Raw genomic sequence first — 14,815 nt, forward strand, 5'->3', positions numbered from 1 at the left:
TTAAAGTTTAAAGCAACGCGATGGTTTTCCTAAATTTCTGCATCTCAAAGTCTCAAGCAATGCGATGGTTTCTCTCAATTTTTATGTCTCAAAGTTTTAAGCAACACGATGGTAATTCTCAATTTCTACATCTCAAAGTTCCAAGCAATGCTATGGCACTTCTTAATTTGTATCTAATAGTTCCAAGTAACGCGATAGTTGTTCTCAATTTCTATGACTCAAAGTTTTAAGTACAGCAATGGTTGTTCTCAATTTCTACGTTTCAAAGTTTCGAGCAACGCGATGATTTTTTTACAATTTCTACCTCTCAAAGTTTTAAGCAACGCGATGGTTCTTCTCAATTTCTACATTTCAAAATTGTAAGCAATGCGATGGATCTTTCCAATTACTATGTTTCAAAGTTCCAAGCAGCGCGATGGCGCTCATCAATTTCTACCGTCTGTTAAAGTTCCAAACAGAATGATGTTGCTTCTCAATTTCTACATCTCGAATTTTTCAAGCAGTATAATGGTTCTTCTCAATTTCCATATCTAAAAGTTCCACGTTCCATTTGTCGAGTAGTGCCATAGTTCTTCTGAATTTGTACGTCTCAAAGTTCCAAACAGCACGATAATGCTTCTCAATTTGTTCGTTTCAAATTTTCCAAGCATTGCCATGGTTCTTATTAATTTGTACATCTCAAATTTCTAAGCAGCACGATGGCGCTTTCAGTTTCTACATCTCACAGTTCCAAGCAGCGCGATTTTTGGATTATTTCTATAAAAGTTTTAGGATTATTTAGAGAAAAGTTTTAGAATTATTTCTAACAAAGTTTTAAGATTATTTAGAGCAAAGTTGTAGAAGTATTTCTAGCAAATTTTTGGGATCATTTAGAACAAAGTTATAGAATTACTTAGAAGTAAAGTTTTAGTATCATTTCCAATCGAGTTTTAGAATTACTTAGAACAAAGTTTTAGGATTTTTGAAGTAAAGTTTCACAATTATTTAGAGCAATGTTTTAGAATTATTTAGAGCAAAGTTTTAAAATTATTTATAGCAAAATTTTAGGATTTTTAAAGTCAAGCTTTACAAGCATGTGTAGAAAAGTTTTCTTTCTTTTTTGAGAACTTTTTTTCTTTTCTGAGAACTTCAGATCTCAAAGCTCCACAGCTCAGAGAAGTTAGGTATAAACTTTTGGAAGCTTGACTAACTTTTAGGATTATTTAGAGCAAGGTTTTAGAATTATTTCTAACAAAGTTTTAGGATTGTCTAGAGCAAAGTCTTGGGATTATTTAGAACAAAGCTCTAGGATTATTTAGAGCAAAGTTTTGGGTTTATTTAGGAGCGAAGTTTTAAGATTATTTGTAACAAAGTTTTAGAATTATTTGACGAAAAATTTTAGGATTGTAAAAGTAAGGTTCAACAATTATTTATAGTAAAATTTTAAGAATTATTTAGGAGCAAAATTTTAAAATTATTTGTAACAAAGTTTTAGAATTATTTGATAAAAAATTTTAGGATTTTAAAAGTAAGGTTCAATAATTACTTATAGTAAAGTTTTAGTTATTATTTCTAGCAGAGTTTTAGAATTATTTAGAGCAAAGTTGTAGAAGTATTTCTAGCAAATTTTTGGGATCATTTAGAACAAAGTTATAGAATTACTTAGAAGTAAAGTTTTAGTATCATTTCCAATCGAGTTTTAGAATTACTTAGAACAAAGTTTTAGGATTTTTGAAGTAAAGTTTCACAATTATTTAGAGCAATGTTTTAGAATTATTTAGAGCAAAGTTTTAAAATTATTTAGGATTTTTAAAGTAAAGCTTTACAAGCATTTGTAGAAAAGTTTTCTTTCTTTTTTGAGAACTTTTTGTCTTTTCTGAGAACTTCAGATCTCAGAGCTTCAGAGCTCAATATTTCAGATCTCAAAGCTCCAAAGCTCAGAGAAGTTAGATATAAACTTTTGGAAGCTTGACTAACTTTTAGGATTATTTAGAGCAAGGTTTTAGAATTATTTCTAACAAAGTTTTAGGACTGTCTAGAGCAAAGTCTTGGGATTATTTAGAACAAAGCTCTAGGATTATTTAGAGCAAAGTTTTGGGTTTATTTAGGAGCAAAGTTTTAGAATTATTTGACGAAAAATTTTAGGATTGTAAAAGTAAGGTTCAACAATTATTTATAGCAAAGTTTTAAGAATTATTTAGGAGCAAAATTTTAAAATTATTTGTAACAAAGTTTTAGAATTATTTGATAAAAAATTTTGGGATTTTAAAAGTAAGGTTCAATAATTACTTATAGTAAAGTTTTAGTATTATTTGTAGCAGAGTTTTAGAATTATTTAGAAGCAAAGTTTTAGGATTATTTGACGAAAAATTTTAGGATTGTAAAAGTAAGGTTCAACAATTATTTATAGTAAAGTTTTAAGAATTATTTAGGAGCAAAATTTTAAAATTATTTGTAACAAAGTTTTAGAATTATTTGATAAAAAATTTTAGGATTTTAAAAGTAAGGTTCAATAATTACTTATAGTAAAGTTTTAGTATTATTTCTAGCAGAGTTTTAGAATTATTTAGAAGCAAAGTTTTAGGATTATTTGACGAAAAATTTTAGGATTTTTAAAGTAGAGCTTCATAATTATTTAGAAGAAAGTTTTAGGATTATTTCTAACAGAGTGTTAGGATTATTTGAAACAAAGTTTTCTGATTATTTGGAACAAAGTTACAAAGTACAACTACAAAAAATTCAATAAATGACTATCTAAATTCACCCAAAGGTAGCCTAAACAAAATTCGAATAAGTAACCGACAAGTCTGGTCAAATAAAAAAAGCCAAAACTCGATTTCTCGACTAGAAGAAACGCACTGTGAAATCGAAGGAAGAAACGATAGAAATTTCCAAAGATTCTTCTCTTCGTGGTCTTCTACTTTCGGTTTTAACGAGAACTATTGACCCACATCTCACGGTCTTCTGATCTTCTTCCTTCTTACCGCGTTCCAGGCTCGAGTGATAATTAGAAAACTTCATCAGGTTAATTGCGCGATATTTGCGCGAATTATTCGAGTAACGAAACAGCTGATGTTTGCTAGAAACGCGAGTTAAGTTCAAACAATTGCGCTGAATAATTGTTAAACAATCGTTGCGTGGAATAATTTCAGAAATTGGAACAAGTTGTTATCTTATTACAAAAATAAGAATAAAGTTCCTCTTTTACACGCTATTTTCTTCATTCTCGTTTGTATTTATTTTTTTATTGGTCCATAAAAAAGGAGAGCATAGATAAAAAGTTTATGCAGGATATTTTCATTTAATTCTGTCTATAGCTTGAAATAATTCAATCGTAATTAGAATTGCATAAAAATGTTTTCAATACAACTTACATTATCTTATAATTAGCAAAATTAAAGAAAATTTCTTTACTATAATTATCAAAATTAGAAATACTTTCCTTATGATTTTATTAAAATTAAGAAAATCTCGTTATTATAATTATTAAAATTAAGCAAATTTTCTAATTATGATTATTAAAATTAAAAAAGGTTTCTTTATGATAATTACTAAAATCAAAAAAGATTTCCTTATTATAATTATTAAAACTAGGAAAACTTTCCTTATAATTTTATTAAAATTAAAAAAAACTAAAACTTTGCTATAAATAATCCCAAAAAATTGTTATAAATAACTTTCAAATTTCACTAGATATAATCCTAAAACTTTGCTGTGATGATTTGGCAATTTGTGCGTTAAAATTTGGAATTAAATTCTTTATCAAAAAATCTCCTTATCATAATTATTAAAATTAAAAAAATCTTATTATAATTATTAAAATTGAAAAAGCGTTTCTTATAATTTTATTAAAATTAGATAATAATTTCCTTCTTATAATTATTAAAAGTAAAAAAAATTTCCTTCTTATAATTATTAAAATTAAAAAAAATTTCCTTACAATTTTATTAAAATTAAAAGAAATTTCCTTCTTATAATTACTAAAATTAAAAAAAATTTTCTTACAATTTTATTGAAATTATAAGAAATTTCCTCACAATTTTGTTAAAATTAAAAGGAATTTCCTTATTACAATTATTAAAATTTGAAAACAACTTTCTTCGTAATCTTACTCAAAATTAAACAAAAATTTGCCCGTAAATTTCGAATTAACTTCAAGACACGGAAGCAAACTGAGCGTCTGAAGAATTCCAAGAGGAAGACGAAACGTACTCTGCCTAAACGCGTGCAAAATACACGTAACAAATGTGATGAAATTGATGAAATCCTTGCAATTTTACTAAAAATAAAAAAAAATAAAAAAAAAACTCAACTTCATGGCACAAAAAAAAGCAAACTGAGCGTCTGAAGAGGAAGACGAAACGTACTCTGGCTAAACGCGTGCAAAATACACGTAACAAATGTGATGAAATTGATGAAATCCTTGCAATTTTACTAAAAATAAAAAAAAATAAAAAACTCAACTTCATGGCACAAAAAAAGCAAACTGAGCGTCTGAAGAGGAAGACGAAACGTACTCTGCCTAAACGCGTGCAAAATACACGTAACAAATGTGATGAAATTGATGAAATCCTTGCAATTTTACTAAAAATAAAAAAAATAAAAAACTCAACTTCATGGCACAAAAAAAAGCAAACTGAGCGTCTGAAGAGGAAGACGAAACGTACTCTGCCTAAACGCGTGCAAAATACACGTAACAAATGTGATGAAATTGATGAAATCCTTGCAATTTTACTAAAAATAAAAAAAATAAAAAAAAATAAAAAAAAAACTCAACTTCATGGTACAAGAAAAAGCAAACTGAGCGACTGAAGAGGAAGACGAAACGTACTCTGCCCAAACGCGTGCAAAATACACGTAACAAATGTGATGAAATTGATGAAATCCTTGCAATTTTACTAAAAATAAAAAAAATAAAAAAAAAAAAAAAAACTCAACTTCATGGCACAAGAAAAAGCAAACTGAGCGTCTGAAGAGGAAGACGAAACGTACTCTGGCTAGACGCGTGCAAAATACACACGTAACAAATGTGATGACCGTATATGTAGGTGACGTCGATCGATGAAAAGTTTCACGATGGCCTGAGGCAACAAGATTTCCTTGGAAACGACAGTGCATATCAAGCGCCTCTTTACGTTCGCCTTTGTAACTTTATGCGCCTCCTCTTACCTATCAGAAAGGTGCGAGTGTACACCTTCGCTGACAAAACTGAGAAAAAGAGATCAAAAGAAAGAAAGAGAAAGCGTTCTCGTGTAGAACTGAGTGAACTTTTTATTTCACTTACTTGGTACTTCTAGTTTTGCAATTCAGAGAAAACTGTAGAATTTCTTCTCTGCGAAGAAGTAAGTTGGAATTGTTGGTGGTTGACAGCATCATCGCGGTAAAATTGAAAAGAATTATCGTCGCGCTTTGAACTTTGAGAAATGGAAATTTCAAAATGACACTGTGCGCTGCTTCGAACTTTGAGACGTGGAAATTGAGAAAAACCGCCGCGATGCTCAAAACTTTGAGACGTGGAAATTGAGAAAAAGTGCTGCATTGCTTGGAAATTTGAAACGCAGATATAAATCGCACTGCTTGGAAAATATGGGACCTACAAATTGAAAAGCATTATCGTGTTCATTGGAGCTTCGAGAAGAATCATCTTGGTGCTTAGAACTTATAGATGTAGAAATTGAAAATAATCCTAAAACATTGCTATAAATACTTTTAAAATTTCGTTAGAAATATTCCTACAACTTTGCCATAAATAATTTTAAAATTTTACTTTAAAAATCCAAAAACTTTGCTCCAAATAATCCTAAAACATTGCTAGAAATAAACCCAAACCTTTGTTGGAAATAATACTAAAACGTTGCTAGAAATAATTTTAAAACTTTAAATAATTCCAAAACTCTGCTCTAAATAATCCTAAAATTTTGTTAGAAATAATCCTAAAACTTTACTTTAAAAATGCTAAAAATTTGCTCTAAATAATCCCAAGGTTTTATTAGAAGTAATCCTAAAACTTTACTCTAAATAATTTTAACACTTTGCTCTAAACGATCCTAAAACTTTTATGAAAATAATCAAAAAATCGCACTGCTTGGAATTTTTAGACGTAAAAATTGAGAAGCACCATTACACTGCTTGAATCTTTGGGAAATAGAAAAAATTGGCAAGTGCCATCTCTGCTTGAAAGTTTGAAACATAGAAATTAATTTGAGACTTATTTTTTCATGTAGAATTACCACTTTTTTTTATTGTACCACGAGTTATCGATCACCCTGTATATTTATAAAAGTAAAAAGTTGAAAAGAGAGATAGTTGTTTGCAATTTTAGGATCCTTTGCAGTAAACTTTTAAAATTATTTGTGGTAAAGTTGTAGGATTATTTCTAACAAAGTTTTGAGATTATTTCTAGCAAAGTTTTAGTATTATTTAGAGCAAAGATTTAGAATTATATTTAGAGAAATTTTAGAATTGTTTATAGCAGAGTTTTAGAGTTATTTAGAGCAAAGTTTTAGGATTATATTTGGCGAAATTTTGGAATTATTTATAACCAAATTTTGGGATTATTTAGAGCAAAGTTTTCAGATATTTTATAGCAAAGTTCTAGGATTATTTCTAACAATGTTTTAGGTTTATTGCTAACAAATTTTTAGGAATATTTAGAGCAAAGTTTTAAAATTATTTAGAGCAAAGTTCTAGGATTATTTCTAACAAAGTTTTAGGTTTATTACTAACAAATTTTTAGGAATATTTAGAGCAAAGTTTTAAAATTATTTACAGAAAAGTTTTAGGATTATTCCTAACAAAGTTCTGGGATTATTTAGAGCAACGTTTTAGGATTATTTGGAGCAAAGCTTTGGGATTATTTCTAACAAAATTTTATGATTATTTCTAACGAAATTTTAGAATAAATTATAGCAAAGTTTTAAAATTATTTTTAATCAAATTTTGGGATTATTTCTGCCAAAGTTTCAGTTTCATTTTATCATTGCAAAATTTCACAAAATTTCCTTTCCATACAGATTTAAATTTGCTTACACAAATTTTCAAAGAAAGTCTGCACATATTCGAGTGCAGCACCCCCGCTGATTTAAGCCACGTGCAGCCACCACTGCAGAATTCTCCTTCCTGTTTAAATATCTAAAATGCTCGCGAAGACGCTTAATTGTGCTGAAAATGGAACTGCGCCGTAATAAGACACATTGTAATGGGACAATCTGTCATAATTAGCAATTATCTTCCCACTGTGCCACCGACAACGAGACCAATCACGCGCGTAACTAGAGCAGAAAATCGCGTTTAATCCTCTCCACGGTTATGTTTGCGCTCTATTTAAAACTAGCCTCCAGTTTTTGGCATAGTTCGACGAAAAATAAAGAAAAGATCGTATTCAGTTGGAAAATTGGCCTCTACGTATCTTTTATTAATTAATTTCGCTGTTTCAATTAATTATAACAAATCTGTTAAATGTCTCTTTAAATTGAAAATAATTTTTGTTTAAAAAATAGTTAATGAAATTTTAGAATTATTTAGAGCAAAAATTTAAGATTATTTCTAATAAAGTTTTAAGATTATTTAGAGCAAACTTTTAGCATTACTTCTAGTGAAATTTTAGAATGATTTCTAACAAAGTTTTAGGATTATTTCTAACACAGTTTTCGAATCATTTAGAGCAAAATTTTAAGATCTTTTATAGTAAAGTTTTAGAATTATTTATAGCAAAATTTTAGGATTATTTCTAGTAAAGTTTTCCAATTATTTAGAGTAAAGTTTTAGGACTATTAAAGTAAAGGTTTACAATTATTTAACGAAAAGTTTTGGAATTTTTTCTAACAGAGTTTTAGGATTATTTAGGGCAAAGATTTATGATTATTTATATCAAAGTTTTAGAATAATTTAAAGCAAGGTTTTAGAATTCTTTAAAGAAAAGTTTTAGAATTATTTTCAGCGAAATTGTAGCATTATCTATAGCAGAATTTTTAGAATTATTTCTAGCAAAGTTTTAGAATTATTTATAGCAATGTTCTGTAATTATTTGGAGCAATGTTTTATAATTATTTAGAGCAAAGTTTGAGGATTTTTAAAGTAAAGTTTTAAAATTATTTATGACAAAGTTGTAGGAGTATTTTTAACAAAGTTTTAAAATTTTTTAAAGCACAGTTATAGGATTATATCTAGAGAAATTTTAAAATTGTTTGTAGCAAAGTTCTAGAATTATTTATGGCAAAGTTGTACCAGTATTTCTAACGAAATTTTACAATTATTTACAACAAAGTTTCAGACGCATTGACAGAGAACAAATATCCTTAGAAAAATAAAATAAAGCTAAAGAAGAGAAACCAAGAAGCTCTACCTTAACCTTAGCACTTCTCTAAAGAAAGAACATCAACAGAGAAAATAAAAATGTAAAAATCCTGGAAGACGCCATCAATCAGAATCAATCTTGGAGAAAATTCCGCGATTCTCTCGATGGCCATAATCTCGAAGCAGTTGCCAAAGTAAATCGAGCGAACATCTCAGCGATAACTCCATTTCCATTTTGATGCTCTTAGCGATCCTGGAACGAGTCCAGCGAAAGAACGACTGAAAAGGACGAGAAGAAAAATGAAGAAGAGGAGGACTCAACTGCTGCCGTCACAAGTGTATTAAAATGACGACGATTACATGGTCGATCGATCTGTCGACTCGTTCCATTCGACGAGTCCCCTTCGTCGCTTCGATCGTTCGTGAAAAGTCGAAGAAGAAGACGTTAACACATTTTTCACTTTACGATCGCCCTCAGAAACACATTTTTTCTTTTTTCGATTGTTTATGAATGCCAGATGAAAGTAAGTTGTACGTTTCGAAGTGAAAATTATCACATTTTGTCACAGTTTTTCTAAAAAAAAAAAAAAAAAAAAAACTTTCGACGGCTATAATCGTCATTTGCTTAACATGTAATTCTTTCTATTCTAGAAACAAATGACTTTGTTAGAAATAATTCTAAAATATTGTTATAAACAATCCTAAAACTGTGCTCTAAATAATACTAAAACTTTGTTAGAAATAATACTAAAATATTGCTAGAAATAATCTTAAAACTCTGTTAGAAATAATCCTGAAACTTCATTTGTGACATGATTTTGTTAGAAATAATTCTAAAATATTGTTATAAACAATCCTAAAACTGTGCTCTAAATAATCTTAAAACTTTGTTAGAAATAATACTAAAATATTGCTAGAAATAATTCTAAAACTCTGTTAGAAATAACTTTGAAACTTCGTAAGAAATAATCCTGAACCTTCATTAGTGACATGACTTTGTTAGAAATAATTCTAAAATATTGTTATAAACAATCCTAAAACTGTGCTTTAAATAATCTTAAAACTTTGTTAGAAATAATACTAAAATATTGCTAGAAATAATCTTAAAACTCTGTTAGAAATAATTCTGAACCTTCATTAGTGACATGACTTTGTTAGAAATAATTCTAAAATATTGTTATAAACAATTCTAAAACTGTGCTTTAAATAATCTTAAAACTTTGTTAGAAATAATACTAAAATATTGCTAAAAATAATTCTAAAACTCTGTTAGAAATAGTTTTGAAACTTCGTAAGAAATAATCCTGAAACTTCTTTAAGACTAATCCTAAAACTTTGTTAGAAATAATCCTGAAATATTGCTCTAAATAATCCTAAAATTTTGCTATAAACAATCCTAAAACTTTTATAGAAATAATCCTAAAACTTTGCTCTAAATAATCTTAAAACTTTGTTAGAAATAAGTTTAAAACTTTTCTCTGAATAATTCTAAAATTTTGCTAAACATAATTCTAAAATTTCACCAAATATAATCCTAGAACTTTGCTCTAAACAATTTTAAAACTCTGCTATAAACAATTCTAAAATTTCTGTAGATATAATTCTAAAACTTTGTTCTAAATAATACTGAAACTTTGCTATAAACAATCCTAAAATTTTGTTAGAAATAATCCCAAAGCTTTCCACTAATTAATTCTAAAACTTTAGTATCAAAGATCCTAAAACTTTGCTCTAAATAATCCCAAAACTTTGTTACCATTAACTCCAAAACTTAGCAACAAATAACTCAATAACCCAAAGCCTTTACTCATTATCGAATAACTACCACCCCCATAAATAAATAAAGAAGAAACAAACTGTTTTTACTATAAAAATTTGTAAAAATGTAAAATAGCAAGTATTAAACTGACTATTAGATCAAACACTACTACAAAACCATCCAAATATTAATTTATTCCAAATCTAATTTGGTATCTTAACATCAATATTTAAACAACAATAATAAAAAAAAGTCGTCTTTGGAATTTTAATCGAGCAATTACGCAATGTGAAGGTAGGGACATAAAAATATATCATCAAATTAATGAAAATTACATCGAGATTGTAAACACGTGGCTGTATCGATCCGTGTTTACCGGAAGTGAGAGAGACACGGTGCAGGTACATCGATTAATTCTGTTCTCTTTGAAGTGACCGCTCTGGTTGGCAATTTTACATGCTGGATATTTCCTTGTTCACTTTTTCAATGCTTGCAAAACATATCTACTAGAAAAGTTCTAAAAAATTTACTATAAACAATCCTTAAACTTCTCTCTAAATAATTGTAAAATTTACTTTGAAAATTCTAAAACTTTGTTCTAAATAATCCCAAAGCTCTGCTCTAAATACTCTTCAAATTTTCCTCAAAATAATACTAAACCTTTCTTATAAATAATTGTAAACTATCACTTTAATAATTCTAAAACTTTACTCTATATAATCCCAAAACTTTGCTAGAAATAATTCTCTAACTTCCCTAGAAATAATTTTGAAACGTTACTTTGAAAATCCTAAAACTTTGCTCTAAATAATTTTAAAACTTTATTCTAAATAATACTAAAACTTTGTTAGAAACAATTCCAAAATTTTGCTCTAAATGATCCTAAAACTTTGTTAAACATAATCCTCAAACTTTACTCTACATAATTTTAAAACTGTACTCTAAGTAAATCTAAAATTTGCACTAAACAATTCTACAACTTTTAAAGAAAAAATCCCAAAACTTTTCTCTAAATAATTCTATAACTTTATTAAAAATAATCCTACAACTTTGTTAGAGACAATCCTAAAACTTTGTTCCAAATAATTCCAAAACTTTCATCTATATAATTCTAAAATTTTGCTCTAAATAATTCCAGAATTTTCCACTAAATAATTCCAAAATTTTCCTCTAAACAATTCTTTAACTTTGCTTTAAATAATACACAAATTTTATTCTAAATAATCCTAAAACTTTGTTAAAAACTATCCTAAAACATTACTTTAAAAATCCTAAACCTTTACTCTAAATAATTCCAAAACATTCCTGTAAACAATTCTAAAATTTTGCTCTAAATAATCCCAAAACACTGCTTTAAATAATCCTAAAACTTTGTTAGAACTAATCCTATAACTTTACTTTAAAAATCCTAAAACTTTACTTTAAAAATCTTAAAAATTTGCACTAAATAATTCTAAAACTTCGCTATAAATAATTCTAAATTTTTGCTCTAAATAATCCCAGATTTTGCTTTAAATAATCCTAAAACTTTGTTAAAAATAATCCTAAAACTTTACTTTAAAAATCCTAAAAAATTGGGCTAAATAATTCCAAAACTTTCTTCCAAATAATTCTAAAACTTTTGTACAAATAATTCTAAAACTTTGCTCTAAATAATCCCAAAACTCTGCTTTAAATAATCCTAAAACTTTGTTAGAAATAATCCTATAACTTTACTTTAAAAATCCTAAAACTTTACTTTAAAAATCTTAAAAATTTGCACTAAATAATTCCAAAATTTTGCTAAAAATAATTCCAGAACTTTCCTCTAAACAATTCCAAAGCTTTGCTCTAAATAATCTCAAAACTCTGCCCTAAACAATCCTAAAGTTTCCATTGTTAAAACTTTATTAAAAATAATCCTAAATCTTTTCTACAAATAATATTAAAAAACAAGTCGAAAATACAACAATAACAATTTTCATTCGATCCTTTCTTTTCAAAAAAGCCAACTTTCAATTTTCACTTGGCACACATTACCCTCTTTTACAGTACTTCAATTTAATTCCACAAATTTAAATACCCACACGAAGTATTCAAACACGTTCACCTTTAATTCAAACATATTTTCCATAAACATGCATCGTTAGCTTGCAAGATAAAAAAGATAGCATCAGATAAGTTGGCAGATTTGGAGCAGAAAATGACATTACTCGAATGCACGCCAACGACAACCAAGAATAGAACTTAAAATTACTTGAATTCACGTCAGCAGTGGCTAATGAGTCGATGCAGTATTTCTTTCGTTGCAGATTGCAATCAATTCGCAAGCTTTGACTGATAAATCTTCAAAGTAGAACATTTCAGCTGAAGATAACACAGAAGTTAGTTTCAAAAGATCAGCACAGGAATTAAAAACAAGCAACGACGTGTATACTCGTCGAACGCAGGGCAAATGGTGAAAGAATTACATTTTTATTAGTCGAAAAAACTAATAATTCGTTTCTGTCTACGTTATTCTTGCTAAAAACTTGAAAATTGTCGAAAAATAATAAAATACATAAACAAGAAAAATTAGAAAATAGTTTACAAAATTTAAAAATAGCAAATAATATTCTTATTACATTCTAAAACCTTGCTCTAAATAATTCCAGAATTTTCCTCTAAATAATTCCAAAACTTTTCTCTAAATAATTCCAAAATTTTATCTAAATAATCCTGAAACTTTATTAGAAATAATCCTAAAACTTTGTTAGAAACAATCCTAAAACTGTACTTTAAAAAACCTAAAAATTTGCACTAAATAATTCCAGAACTTTCCTCCAAATAATTCCAAAATTTTTCTGTAAACAATTCTAAAATTTTCCTCTAAATAATAATATGAAATTTAATTAAAATTTTGCTCTAAATAATAATATTAAATTTAATTAAAATTTTGCTCTAAATAATAATATTAAATTTAATTAAAATTTTCCTCTAAATAATAATATTAAATTTAATTAAAATTTTCCTCTAAATAATAATATTAAATTTAATTAAAATTTTGCTCTAAATAATAATATTAAATTTAATTAAAATTTTGCTCTAAATAATAATATTAAATTTCATTAAAATTTTGCTCTAAATAATAATATTAAATTTCATTAAAATTTTGCTCTAAATAATAATATTAAATTTCATTAAAATTTTGCTCTAAATAATAATATTAAATTTCATTAAAATTTTGCTCTAAATAATAATATTAAATTTCATTAAAATTTTGCTCTAAATAATAATATAATATTGAGATTTCGAGTTTCTATAGTGAATGGTGTTACACAATTTATCTCTTAAACGTACAAACAGTCTCTACAGGGTGTATCAAAACAGAAAAATATATAAAAACGACGAGAATATTTCTTAATATAAAAGCAAAATTTAATTTCAGACTTTATTGTCTATTAATTGTTATAGTGAACTGTTTTACTAATTAATTTGATAAAAAGTGTCGTGGATATACGCACAAGTGTACGATCCGCGTTCAAGTGCAATTAGCACGTTAATTTCGAGACTATTAAAAATTTATTTTAACACCAACCAATTAATGTTTTTTTTACATTTTATTGAGATTTCGAGTTTTTATAGTGAATGGTAATTTTTTATTTTCCACGACGAGTATACACGTGAAACGCAGTTAATTGGTTAAAGCGTCCTAATTAGCAGATTGAGGATACTTCGTTAAGTTTCTTTAAGGACAGACGCTTGAATTTAATTCGCATCGTAAACAGTTGGATGCGATCGCGTCGCATCGATCCGTTCCGCTAATTAATGGTTCAGATTTAGAGCTCGTTAGGTTAAATTCGTTTCGTCCATTAAGCGAATCAGGCTATCGTTAACAGCGACTGCGATAACGACAGCGCTGATAACGCGATTGTTACGCAACGCGTCCATTTTGAAAGTGGACGCGTTCGATTATTCAAGAAAGGATCAATCCTTCACTTTAGAGGACTTTTTCTCAGGATCAACAAAATGGGGACTCGAGATAATTATGCTTATTGATGATTATTGTAACTCTTTGCACTTGGATGTCCTCTGTGAAGGGGCATCCGCATTGATTGGTGATTGAGAAGGTTAAAATTATTCTACTGCTACTTTTTCAGAAGGTAAATTTTACTTGGTTCTCTATTGAAATTTTCTATTGTTGGGAAATGTTAACAAACTTTAGCAATATTTTAGCAATAGAAATGATTGCTAACATTCCAGAAGGAGCAGAGTGTAGAGGATTAAACACATTCCATCGCAGCTTTTGAGAAATTTATATTTACATCAAGTGTTCTACGTAAATGGAGATTATCTATTGCTGAGGGATGTTAGCAATGGAAACTGTGTCTTAGATAATAACCAGAGATTGCTATCTCAGCAATAGTTTCTATTTTTAATTTGTCGTAGCAATAGTAAATTCCCAATTTCAAAGATTGCTATTTTAGCAATAGTTTCTACTACTAACCTCTCCTAGGTTTAAAAAATTCCCAATTTCAAAGATTGCTATTTTAGCAATAGTTTCTACTACTAACTTCTCCTACGTTTAAAAAATTCCCAATTTTAAAGATTACTATCTTAGCAATAGTTTCTATTACTAATTTCTGTTAGCAATAGTTCCTATTACTAATTTTTCTTAGCAATAAAAAATTTCCAATTTTAAAGATTTCTATCTTAGCAATAGAAAATTTCCAATCTCATAGATTGCTATCTTAGCAATAGAAATTATTACTTACTTCTCCTAGCAACAGAAAATTCTCAATTTCAAAGATTGCTATTTTAGCA

At 27.6% G+C, this 14,815-nt stretch overlaps 1 protein-coding gene across 1 annotated transcript in view; it reads right to left on the bottom strand.

Moving 5' to 3' along the window:
- LOC143430514 (multiple PDZ domain protein) overlaps window positions 1-14,815 on the bottom strand; it is a 211,150-nt gene that overhangs the window by 141,740 nt on the left and 54,595 nt on the right. The window lies entirely within an intron of this gene.

The sequence above is a fragment of the Xylocopa sonorina genome, chromosome 14 (assembly GCF_050948175.1).
Source record: "Xylocopa sonorina isolate GNS202 chromosome 14, iyXylSono1_principal, whole genome shotgun sequence".
Taxonomy (NCBI): Eukaryota; Metazoa; Arthropoda; class Insecta; order Hymenoptera; family Apidae; genus Xylocopa; species Xylocopa sonorina.